At 39.2% G+C, this 13,016-nt stretch overlaps 1 protein-coding gene across 3 annotated transcripts in view; it reads right to left on the bottom strand.

The window, feature by feature from the left end:
• The window catches only part of LOC111161210 (mitogen-activated protein kinase kinase 4), a 137,344-nt gene that overhangs the window by 22,362 nt on the left and 101,966 nt on the right, over positions 1-13,016 (bottom strand). The gene's annotated exons all lie outside the window — the stretch shown is intronic.

Genomic DNA, 13,016 nt, shown 5'->3' with positions numbered 1-13,016 from the left:
GCTTTCTCCTCCTTTGGAATTACGCTGCTCTCCTTGGTATTGAAAACACACCTTATTTTTAAAAAAGAGAAATCATGCAAAGTGTGTCACAAAGTCACTAAAATAGAAATCATCAAGAGAGAGTTACCTGGGAAATCCCCAAGTATTTGGAGATTAAGCAATACACGGATCACAGAGAAAGCCTCAGGTAAAAAACAACAAAAACAAACTTTGCACTAAATGAAAATGAAGTAGAACTTATCAGATGTTGGGAAATGCATCAAAAGTAGTATTCAGGGAGAAATTCATAGTGCTGAATGCAAATACTAGAAGACAAGACAGATGGCAATCAACACCTCACTTTAAAACTTTAAGGAATTAGAAACAGAAGAACAAGTAAAATAGAGAAAAACAAACAAACAAACAAAAAACCAAAGAGAAAAGACAACAAAACCCAAAAGGATTCTCTGGAAGGCTCAATAAAACTGACAAACTTTCAGCTACACTGAGTGAAAAGGAAAGACAATCAGATGACTAAAATCAGAACAAAAGAGGGGAAATAACTACTGCTCTTCTTTCTTCCAGAAACTGAGGAAATGGACATATTATTTTTAAAATGAAACCTATCAAAAAGAATACAGAAATCTAAATAGACTTAAAACTACTTTTTCGGGGCACCTGCGTGGCTCAGTGGGTTAAAGCCTCTGCCTTTGGCTCAGGTCATGGCCCCAGGGTCCTGGAATCAAGCCCCGCATCGGGCTCTGTGCTCAGTGGGGAGCCTGTTCTCCCCTCTATCTCTGCCTGCCTCTCTGCCTACTTGTGATCTCTGTCAAATAAATACATAAAATCTTTAAAAAACAAAACAAAAACTACTTTTGCAATGAATTTATTATTAAAAATCTTCCCATGAAGAAAAGTTGAAATCCAGATGGGTTCTGGTAAACTCTTTCAACCACGCAAGGGAGTAATAACACCAGTCTTACACAAATGTCTCTCGAAAATGTTTTATGAGGCCAATATAATCACTTACGGAAACCTAATAAAGACATCACAACACAATTCATAACCCTCATAAACACAGACACAAAAACTATTAACAAAAATAATGAGAAAATCTAATTGACAACATGTGAAGAGGTAAAAATCGGGACCAAGTTGTGTTTATCTCAGGAATACAATACTGACTTAAAACTTCAAAAGCAATCTGATGCACCATATTTTCAGAAAAATGAAGAAATATCATATCTTCTTCTCAATAAATGTAGGCATCTGACAAAATTCAAAATTCAGTTCTTAGAACACTAAGAGGAAAGAAGGAAACTTCATTTCACAAAGGGCATCCAAAAATCACTTATAGCTAACATCATACTTACCTCTGAAATCCAGAACACTCCCTTCCTTATTAAATATGGAATAATAAGGTACAACTTCTTTACTTTTTTAAAGATTTTATTTATTTATTTGACAGAGAGAGAGCACAAGCAGGGGGACCTCCAGGCAGAGAGAGAAGGAGAAGGTGACCACCCCTCAACTGAGCAGGGAGTCTGATGTGGAACTCAATCCCAGGACCCTGAGATCATGACGTAAGCAGAAGACAGATGCTTCACCAACTGAGCCACCCACACACCCCCGAGGTACAACTTCTATTCAGCATTGTATTAGAGGTCCTAGCCAATATAAAAAGATGAAGAAAAAACAAAACAAAACAAACACTATTTGGACCACAGACACCTGAACTTCTGCAACTGTTTACACAGAAAATCCCTACTAAAACTAAAGTGAAACTAGCAAGGACCCAGGGTACAATGACAAAATATGCAAATCCTGTCTTTACCTAGAAGAAGAAAAAACACTGGAAGGGGCCCCTGGATGGTTCAGGCAGGTAAGCATCTGACTCTTGATCTCAGCTCAGGTCATGATCTTGGGGTCCTGGGATCGAGCCTTGTGTCAGGCTCTGTCCTCAGTGTGGAGTCTGCTTGTCCTTTTCCCTCTGCTCCTTCTCCCACTTGCTTTTTTTCTCAAATAAATAAACTCTTTTTTAAGAAAAGAAAATACGAGGTGCCTGTGTGGCTCAGTGGGTTGAGTCGCTGCCTTTGGCTCAGGTCATGGTTTTGGGGTCCTGGGATCAAGCCCCGCGTTGGGCTTTCTGCTTGGCGGGGAGCCTGCTTCCCCCTCTCTCTGTCTACCTCTCTGCCTACTTGTGATCTCTCTCTGTCCAAAAAAAAAAAAAAAAAAAAACAAAAAAAAAAAAAAAAACCAAAAAAAAACTTTAAAAAAATCAAAAAAAAAAAAATTTAAAAAAAAAAAAAAAGAAAAATACTGGAAAATACATTTTAAAATTCCATTTAAAATAGTGGCATCAAGAAACATGCATTCCTTAGGAATAAATTTAAGAGTTCAAGAGATCCTACACTGAAAACTACAAAACACTACTGACAGCAAAACAACCTCAATAAATGGAGAAACACCAGGTACTGAAAAACTTGGTAATGCCAAGATGCCCACAGGTCAATGGATGAATAAACTGTGGTCTATCAGTAGAATGCAGAACTTCTCAGCAATCAAAAGAATGAACTAACACACATCAAAAACAGGGCTATCTCTTCAAAACATTATGCTGACAGAAAGAAGGCAAGACACTAACCAGTACATGGTATAAGATGACAGTTAGATGAAACTCCAGGAAAAGCAAATCCAACTGACACTGACAGAAAACAGGACCAATGATCTTTTTTTGGTGACATACATCTTCATCTCTTGATTGATGAGGTGATTACATGAGTAACTACATCTGTCAAAATCCGAAGTGTATACTTAAAACGGGGGCCTACCATTTGTGGTTCTGGCGGTCATGTTCTTCTGAAACTGCTGTATGCTTATGTCAAAGGGCTGGAATTTCTAGCACATATGTGGTAAGAAAACTGACCCAACTCCTATAAGTCAGTCAAACAAGGGTTTCACTTCCTTTTGATCATATAAGAGCACCAGCAAGCCTACCCAAAGATTATTTACATCTCCTTTCATGTCACTTGATATTTATTATTCACTAGGGACAGACACTTACTTAAGTTACATGATTACTGGAATATTTTTGCCCATGAGGGATGTAAATGATTTCTGTTCAGTAACCCCAGAAGTTTACTTCTTTATGGATGGGGAGATAATGAGCAGTACTGTTTCTGAATGAGCCATCCCATCCCAGCATTCTTTCCTCAGGGACCATAAATACTGAATTACACAAATGTTCTTGAGCTAGTCTCACCTTCCTGCCTGCCCAGTGTTCTTATGAATGAGTTATATGTATTTTTGATAGGTTCTTTCTTTACTTGTATGTATAATATTTTTAACATTTTGAAAATTATTCTTTGAGAGAAGTAGATATCTAAGATTCATGAACTAAAGATCCCACATCCCAAAGCTAAATCCAAAGTATAGGTTTGAAAAACACAAAGCCTTCTGGGATGCCTGGGTGGCTCAGTGGGTTAAAGGCTCTGCCTTTGGCTCAGGTCAGGATCTCAGGGTCCTGGGATCGAGCCCTTCACTGGGCTCTCTGCTCAGCGGGGAGCCTGCTTCCTCCTCTCTCTCTGCCTGCCTCTCTGCCTACTTGTGATCTCTGTCAAATAAATAAATAAAATCTTTAAAAAAAAAAAAAAAAGAAAAACAAAAAGCCTTTTAAAAGTATAAAGTTTAAAAACATCAACTCGGAGAATAGGATATGTAACATTAACAAAAACGACAACAACAACAACAACAAAAAAAGATAAGACAATTTTATATCCAAAAGTATGTATAAAATACACAACTCAAGTTACTCTGTATTAAAATATATAAAATAAAAACCAAGAAATAAAGAGAAACTGACAATCATAATGTTAACAGATTTTGAACAAATCCTTAATTTTCTTAGATTAAAGAGGCAAAAAAGAGGTGCTGAATAAATGTAGTTAATAATACAGAACAGGCCTTTTCCAATATTTCATTTTTAGTTGGTCACTGATCATGCTAAAAAGAATCTCAGTATGTCCCAATAGGCAGAAATGTACAGGCTAAAAAGCTTTGAAAGGAAGTAATAAGCCAAAAGATTAAAAAGAATCAATGAAACACTTTGTAGTGGTTAGCTATGATGTGTAACAAATTATCCTAAAACTGAGTAGCTTTAAAACAACAAACACTTATTATGTCACAGTTTCGGTGAGTCAGGATTCAGGGACTACTTTTGATGGGTGGTTCTGACTCAGGGCGTCTCATGACTACAGTCAGGATGTTGGGCAGGGCTAATGACTTTACTGGGGTTCAGGAGGATTTGTCAACAGGCTCATACACACAGTTCCTGGCAGGAAGCCTTAGTTCGTCACCACATGAGTCTCTCATAAAGCTGCTTTAAGTGTCTAAACAACATGGTAGTTGGCTCTCCCCAAAGTGAGCAATCCAAGAAAGAAAGAAGAAAGAAGCTACAATGCTTTTTTATGACCTACTCTCAGAAGGGACACAATGTCCTTCCTGCCATATGTTCTTCAATAGAAGTGACTTGCAGAGTTCAGTCCATGCGTCAGGCTATACTTGGTCTCCACCTTGTAAAGGGAGGTGTATTAAAGAAACTGTACACAAATGTTTAAACTACCACACATATGGATATTAAAAAACATTCCAGAAAATAGCTCTTAACATCTAACATTTAAAACAACTACAAAAACAAAAATATGTATGTGTATGCATAGACACATGCGTACACACCCACACACGTGCTGATGCTGAGGAAATAGTAAAATTTCAGAGGTTTTGAAGAATTCTCTCTCTTTCCTCAAAGACTCCTGACTAAGATGGATTTCAATCTCAAGGAACAGAAAACTATGCCACCACCGATGTTTTGAAGTCTGGGGAAACATTTTTGAGCTCTAGGAGGTCAAAGATGTTTCACTCATGAGCTAATCACTAACTTTTTACTATAAATAAAATAAAGATGGAAATTTTCCCAGTTTGATTTTTAAAGCTGGCATAGCCCATATAAAACCTTCACAACATGAACTATAACTAATCTCATTTAAACATTTTCATGCAGAAATTATCATATTAACATACCAAATGTAAAAATACATTAAACATATAAACTGTGAGCCAGGTAGGGATTATTTCTCAAATGCCGGAATGGTTCAACCACAGGAAACAGAGGTTACTATGTTCATCCTATCAGTAGATACGCAGGGAGCAACATCGCCTCATGGACTGACTGACACCAAAAAAGGCACTTAATAAAATTTTAACAGCTGTTCCTGATTCATTCTCATCTTCTCTCTCTCTCTCTCTCTCTCTCTCTCACACACACACACACACACACAGAAATGCACAGAGACTTAAATCAGAAAAGTCCAAAAATACATGAGAATCCTATCAATATTGTCAATCAACATCTAGATGTTCTAGGCAAAGCAACAGAAGTAAATATGAGAAAAATAAATATATACACATGTATGAGAAAGGTCAATAAATATGAAGAGGGCCAAGGCAAAAATTATGTGCAGAATGGTACCTGGAGTACCATCTGAAACCTATTAAAAAATGAGGCAGATGAGTAATTTGGCTGGTTATAAAATTAACATACTCAATCTAACTAGCTTTCCTCTGTATATCAGCAATTATTAGGAAAACATATCATGTTACATTCAAAATAGCAACAAAAACTGTCTTAGCACCCAAGAACACAATGGGGAACAAAGACTTGGGTCTCCGAGGGCTCGCAATCTGGTTGGGAGAGATACTGAAACCAACAGTCGGGTAGTGATGAGGGTTACGAAGCTGAGCAGGGTCAAGGAGGTTAAGAGAGAAAGGGAGGGCACCATGTCACATATGGTGGTCCAGGAAGTTTTAGCGATGCATTTGCTCTGAGACCTAATGGAAGTGAAAAACTGGCACACTAAAAATATTCACAGGGGAGAGAGTTCAAAGAAGAAAGGAAGAGACCCCAAGGCAGGAATTCCCTCCCATATATATGTGGAACAGAGAGGTCAGTGAGCTGGGCAAATGAGGCCGGAGGTAACATGAGGGTGACTCAGAGAGAGCTGAGGGCCAGATCATGCAGAGCCTTGTAGACCCACTGTGAGGATGTGAGGGTGAAGGGGCATCATCTGACAATGCCTGGAAAGGAGAGCCGGCCGTTGCGTTGAGCACAGACTATGCAGTAGAGCAAGGTCAAGCAGGGACACCATTCTGGGGATGACAGCCATCAGGCAGGTGAGAAATGCCAGTGGCCAGGCCAAGGAACCTCAGGGATTTTTAAAAAGACAATGGGTTTCGTGCCTTCAAAGTAAAGCAGACAAGCCTTTGCTTATGGACAGGACAGGATGCAGAATATGGAAAGTAGAAGGAAATGAAACTCCCAAGTCTGAACAACTAGAAAGAGGAGTTCATATTTACTAAAATATAGACAAACTGGGGCGGGGAGGTGGGGAGCAGGGAGGGAGGCAGCCCCCAGCTCTTGTAGGAAGCAGAAAGGTGATATGATGAGGTCGAGAGCTCAGTAATGGTTCTTGTATCTATGACTTCTATGGGACCTACGAAGGGTCATAAAGTAGGAAACCAGAGACATGGTTTTAGAACTGACAGGTGAGGTGTGGGCAGGAAAGAAATTATCAGCATTCATCATTCCTGAGCACCCACTAAATGACAGATGCTGCACTTTGCTGAACAAAAGAGACAGAAAGTATTAATACTTGGGATTGGATGAACTCACTAAAAAAATCTATGTAGTTAAGAGGGAAAAAGAGACTGAATATCAACCCTGGGGCACACCAGTGTAAAGAGATCAGGAGGATGAGAAGGCCCTAAAGAACCAGGAGAGAGAGGCCAGCCAGACAGGTACCCAAGAGTATGTCATGTCACGAAGCCAAGTGACCAAAGTCCTTCAAGAATGCAGTATTTTAGGGGCAAAGGGCACCTGGGTGGCTCAGTCGTTAAGTGTCTGCCTTTGGTTCAGGGCATGATCCCAGGATCCTGGGATCGAGCCCGGCAACAGGCTCCCTGTTTTGTGGGAAAGCCTGCTCCTCTCCCACTCCTCCTGCTTGTGCTCCCTCTATTGCTGTGTCTCCCTCTGTCAAAAAAAATAAATATAATCTTTAAAAAAAAAGTAAAGAATATAGTATTTTAAACATTACAAGAAAACTAAGGAAGATCAGGACTTAAAACTCACCATGGTCTTCAGCAACATAAAAGATGGTATTTACTCTGATGACAGCAGTTAAAATGCAGTAATGGGGGTAAAAGGACCCACTAGGATGGATTAAAAAAAGGGGGGGGGGTGCCTGGGTGGCTCAGTCAGTTGAGTATCAGAATCTTGATTTCAGCTCAGGTCTTAATCTCAGGGTCATGAGTTCAAGCCCCATGTTGGGCTTGAACACAAAAACAAAAACAAAAACAAAAACAAAAAAAAGGGAGAAAAAAACACATAAAATGGGTATAAACAAGTACTCAGAAATGACAACAAAATTTGCAAGAATTTAGTAAGAAATGTGCACAGCCTGTAAGAAGGAAAAATAAACAAGAAACATTAAGATAACCAGAGCAAATGGAGAGAAACAACATATTCTTCATTGGTAAGACTCAAGAACATAAAAATGCAATAACCAAAGGAATTTATATGTCTAAAGAGATGCCACTTAGATTCCTGCTGAATTCTTTTTAATATGATACACTGTTCATACGAAACATGCAGAAAGATGATACAACGTAGTCCAGAAACAGTCCCAAATCCAAGCATTTAGTACCAAGAGTACTGATTCTAAACAATGGAGTTCGTATAAATAGATAATTAAAATAAAGTGTTTATTTCATAGGTGAAGGGGATTAACAGGGCACTTGTCACCATGAGCACTGAGTAATGGATAGAACTGCTGAGTCCTTATATTATACACCTGAGACTCACACCACTGTATGTTAATTATTCTTGAATTAAAAAAAAAAATAGGGGCACCTGGGTGGCTCAGTCAGTTAGGCATCCAACTCTTGGTTTCGGCTCAGGTCATGATCTCAGGGTCATGGGTCCAAGCCCCGTGTTGGGCTCTGTGCTCAGTGGGGAGTCTGCTTGAGATTTTCTCTCCCTCTCCCTCCAGCTCACATTCTCTCTCCCTCTTTCTCTCAAATAAATAAATAAATAAAATCTCTTTAAAGAATTAATATAAAAAAATTAAAGTTTAAAAAAATTCTTAACTGTTTAACCAACTGTGAGGAGAAAAGTTAGACTCTTTCCCTTAATAACACACCAACGCTGATCACAGCAGGATTAAAAACCTAAAATGTAAAAACCAAAAGCCTAAACTTAATATATTCCGATGTGACCCTGCAACCATGTCTAATCTTGGCATAAGAAAGATCTTTCAAGACATGCTAATGGCCAGAAAGCATAAAGGTAACACTGATAAACTCTCCACATGGAATTTTTCTATTTCTGCAATTCAACCACAAATATGTAAAATTTCAAGACAAAGGACAACTTCAGGGAACATATATGCAACCTAATAAGAAACGAATTAAGATTCTCATTATATTTTACATCAATACGAAAGACTGGCATCCTCATAGAAAAATGGGCAAAGGTTAATACATAAAAGTGGCCAAATACAAGAAAAAAATGCAAAAGTATCTACCTTTCTCAATGATTTCAAAATACATAACAAAGGGGCACCTGGGTGACTCAGTCATTGTTAAGTGTCTGCCTTTGGCTCAGGTCATGATCCCTTGTCCTGGGATGGAGACCTGCGTTGGGCTCCCTGCTCAGCAGGGAGCCTGCTTCTCCCTCCCCAACTCCCCCTGCTTGTGTTCCCTCTCTCGCTATCTCTCTGTCATAAATAAAATCTTTTAAAAAATAAATAAATAAAATAAAATACATAACAAAACTCCCAGGAAATTTTTCCCAAATCCCATTCTGGCCTATCAACTCAACAAAGATAAAACGGTAATACTCTAACCCAGAATGACATTTAAAAATACACTCTCTCAGTCATACATCGTTTCCCCATAGGTCTCAAGAGGCGTGAACCTTTTATAGCCAAGGGAAAATAGAAAAGAGTTGTGGGAAGACACAGCTTAAAAATTTTGCGGCACTATTAAGAATAACAAAATACTAACAAAATACTAACAAAACAAAACAAAACAAAAAAACTGCAAGCAGGCAAAAATAGAAAGTCAGTTAATTTTTAGTGGCCAAATTCATTATATATGAAGATGCCCTGGCCTGGAAACATGCCTGCAAATGCCTACAGAACAGATAAAAAGCATATGTGTAATAAGATTACATTTACATAAAAATGTAGCGGGACATATGCTCACAACAATTTTTTCCCTCTATGAATGAATGATGGGTAATTAATTCTCCATTTTACTGTCTGCATTTTATCTTTTATGTACCGAACAAGGACATGATCTTCCAATAAGAAACACATTTATAAAACTATCAATAATAGAGTTCTTCGAACTTAGAGTTACTAAACATTTTTTAAACAGGCATAATGTGATGGGATTTCAGAGTCACCAGGAAGTGAAAATATCAACCCATGTCAGTCTGTAGATCAGTCATAGGGTCCTTCATTTGCCTTACAGAGTTTTTGAGGCAGAAAAGCAGAGGTCATTCCTCAAAAACTCTGTAAGGCGAACGAAGGACCCGCGGATGGCTGGTGCAAAAGATGAGGACAGAAATGCGTTAGAGCGCCAGATGTATGGCAGGAAAAGTAGACGGAAGAGTTCCTTTGGAAAATTAAGCCATTCAAGATCGCCTGTGTATATTGAGAAATTCAGAAAGCCATGTGCATGCCTGAGGCAGGACGCATGCTCAGAAAAACCTGAGAAGAACTTCAGCTGTAACCTCTGGCTGATCTACAGACTGAGGGCAAGTAGGAAGTAGAGGTACAGGCAGGCTTGTAAGTGGTCGGGCTACGCAGGAGTGCTCAAGTGCAGAGCCAATCTGCAAAGACTGGAATGTTGGGGTCTCTTCCCCATTGTTTTCTTTGTGGATTTTTTTTTTTCTTTTTGGGTCCTGGTATTAAAAAAAAAAAAAGAAAAAACCCTAAGGAAACAAAACTGTCAAAACACTAGCTCAACACAAGCTAAGAAAACAGACATCAGAGACCACATAGGAGTAAGAATACAGACTTTAAAACCAGACTGTAGGAAAAAAAATCACTAGAGGAACAGCTACATCTCACAGAAAGGAAAAAAACACACCATGAGGAGAGGGGGAGAATCATCTTATTTTATTTCCAGAATTAATAATTTAGTTCCAAAATCACCACAATTTATTTAAGAGCGAGTGCACCTGTGAGCGGGGGTAGGGGGGAGCAGAGGGGGAGACAATCTCAAGGAGACACTCCACTGGCACAGAGCCTGACGTGGGGATCCATCTCACGACCCTGAGATCACGACCTGAGCTGAAACCAAGAGTCGGAAGCTGAATCCACTAAGCCACCCAGGCATCCCCCAGAACCACAACACTGTAATATTCAAAATGTCCAGTTTCTCACACACACAAAAAAATATAAAGCACGCAAAGAAACTGGGAAGTATGACCCATCCACTGGAGACATGAACAGAAACTGTAAACTTCCTGAGGGAACACAAACACTGAACTTACAAAGTCAGATAACCCAGATGGAATGGAAACATTCCTAAAAGCACACAAATTACCAAAAGTGACTTAGAAAAATTAGAAAATCTGAATAAACTCGTAACAAGCAAAGAGATGGAGTTTGTCACAGAAGCCTCTGAACAAAAATGAAGTCTTACAGAACTGGTAAGTAATTTCTTTACCAGACATTTTGAAAATGTGAATGGTCTTCCAAAGGGAAAAAAGTGAATACCACTGTTTCAGTCTTATACACAAGTGGAAGATGAAAATTATGTCCTGAAGAATCAAGTTTTTTGAAACCAAAGAGGCAGAAAAAGAATACAAATGAATGAATGTATATTACCTAATTTGTTGAACAAAGACCAAAAGAGGACACAAACATCAACAATTTCCTGATGTTGATGACAGAACCTAGTTAGATTTTCCTGCCTAATAGGCTATCTCTATTTTAAAAGGAGATTATGTGAGGGTTTGAGAAATGTCCAAGGTAAATAAATCGACATATTTCAGAAAGGACTGCGATGAAATGAGTTCCTACTTTTACTAGCAATTAGGACAACGTATCCTACAAAGTAATACAGATGGGCTTCTATCACAGAAGGAGAAGAGGTACAAGAGGAAATGCTGGTCAAAGATAGGGAAGCTGGTGTGACTTCATATTGGAGGACAGCAGAGCTCGGGAAGCATGAGAGGCTAGCAGGGGAAGGAATCCTTCGGAAATGAAAAGATCAATTACTCATTTGGAGAAGAAGAACAAAGGAAAAAATTGAGAAAACGAGTTTCTATTTTACAAATGTCTCAACTGCTTCAAAGGAAAAAAAAAAGCATGTCTATAAGCATTACAAGATGTGCTTTATGATGTGATACAATATGAATTATCTATTGTCTACAAAGCATCTGTGCTGAAAAAACGTATAGCCTGAAACTCCTTATGAGGGAACGATAATCAGACAAACCCAGAATGTGGGACATTCCCAGGGAAATCTGTGTATGAACATCGTATCAGGCGATGCCATGAAATTCGTGTTCATTACCTTGGGTTTCTGTTTCAGGTGTGGCGGTCATGGTAGTGTGGTTACACAGAAGACTGCCCTTTTCTATGGGAGATATAGGCGGAAACGTTTATAATGAAATTCCTATCTGCAACTTACTTTCAAACAGCCCAGAACACACACACACACACACACATCTGTACATACACACACACCTAGACAAGGAGGTGCAGAGGCCCCAAAGTATGAACGTTAACAACTGGTTTATGGAAAAACTTGTGTTTCAACTCTACATTTCATACATCTTTATCTTAAATAATATAAAAAGAAATCACAATTCCCAGAGAGTAAAGACAAATAATAAATCTTAAATAGAAAGACAAGATCCATTTCCGAGGCCTTCGGTCAAGGTGCATCAAAGAAGAGTCACGTCACAAGGCGTGTAATAACAAGAATGCCAATCACACTCCCGTCCACCTGTAGGCCTTGAAAGACTGGAGTGGACAGAAGCGTTTCATTTAGCCCAGTAACGATCAGAGACACAGAGTTTATCCTCAGACTGCTGACTCCAAGGCTAAAGAAGCTTAGCAGGGAAAGAAAAGCTCTACCCCTTCCTGGGCCTGCGAACCCTGTTTCCACACAAAAACTTAAAGTCTACTGCTCTCTTAAAAGTTACCTAAATTCAAACATAAAACCTGCATAAATCAGGGACACCTGGGTGACTCAGTTAAGTGTCTGCCTTTGGCTTGAGTCATGATTTTGGTCATGGGATCAAGCCCCGCATCAGGCTCCCTGCTCAGCGGGAAGACTGCTTCTCCCTCTGCCCCTCCCCCTGCTCGTGTGCTCTCTCTCTGTATGTCTCAAGTAAATAAATAAAATCTTTAAAAAAAAAAAACAAAACCCTGCATAAATCAAACATAATTCTTAGTCAATGTCACATAGCAAAAACACTTCAGTACTGTGCCAAGCCCTACATGTTACTTCTCAGGGCATTACTACTAAATGCGTCAAATATGAGACTTCCCAAATGCTACCTGTTTAATATGTCTTATTTCTTGCTTTTGAAACTGTTGTTCCATTTATCCCCTAATTATCAGGATGAATGCAAGACCTTCCACATTTTCCCAATAATCTACCTCACCAGTCAACATCCACAAAGCCCAAACTTTAAATGGAAGCCTCCTTTCGTGCACACACAAGTGCACGCATACACACAAGTCCATAAACACTGCAGCCAATGCTATTGACGGGAGTGTCTCAACAGTCTGCAAAGCCCACATGTCACCATGTCAGAGCAGCGTGCCGGTCCCCAAGGAACCACAGACACATTAAGGAAGACACTGACAGCTAGGGAAATGCTTAAAATATAGACACTAAATTTCCAATCAAATACAGATCAAAATCCAGCTGTAGGCTCAGCATGTGCATTCGCTGGG

Source organism: Enhydra lutris, unplaced genomic scaffold (genome assembly GCF_002288905.1).
Source record: "Enhydra lutris kenyoni isolate GAN:26980312 unplaced genomic scaffold, ASM228890v2 scaffoldscaffold82, whole genome shotgun sequence".
In the NCBI taxonomy this organism is placed as follows: domain Eukaryota; kingdom Metazoa; phylum Chordata; class Mammalia; order Carnivora; family Mustelidae; genus Enhydra; species Enhydra lutris.
The sequence above is the reverse complement of the archived record's forward strand: the minus strand, read 5'-3'. Positions and strand labels throughout refer to the sequence as shown.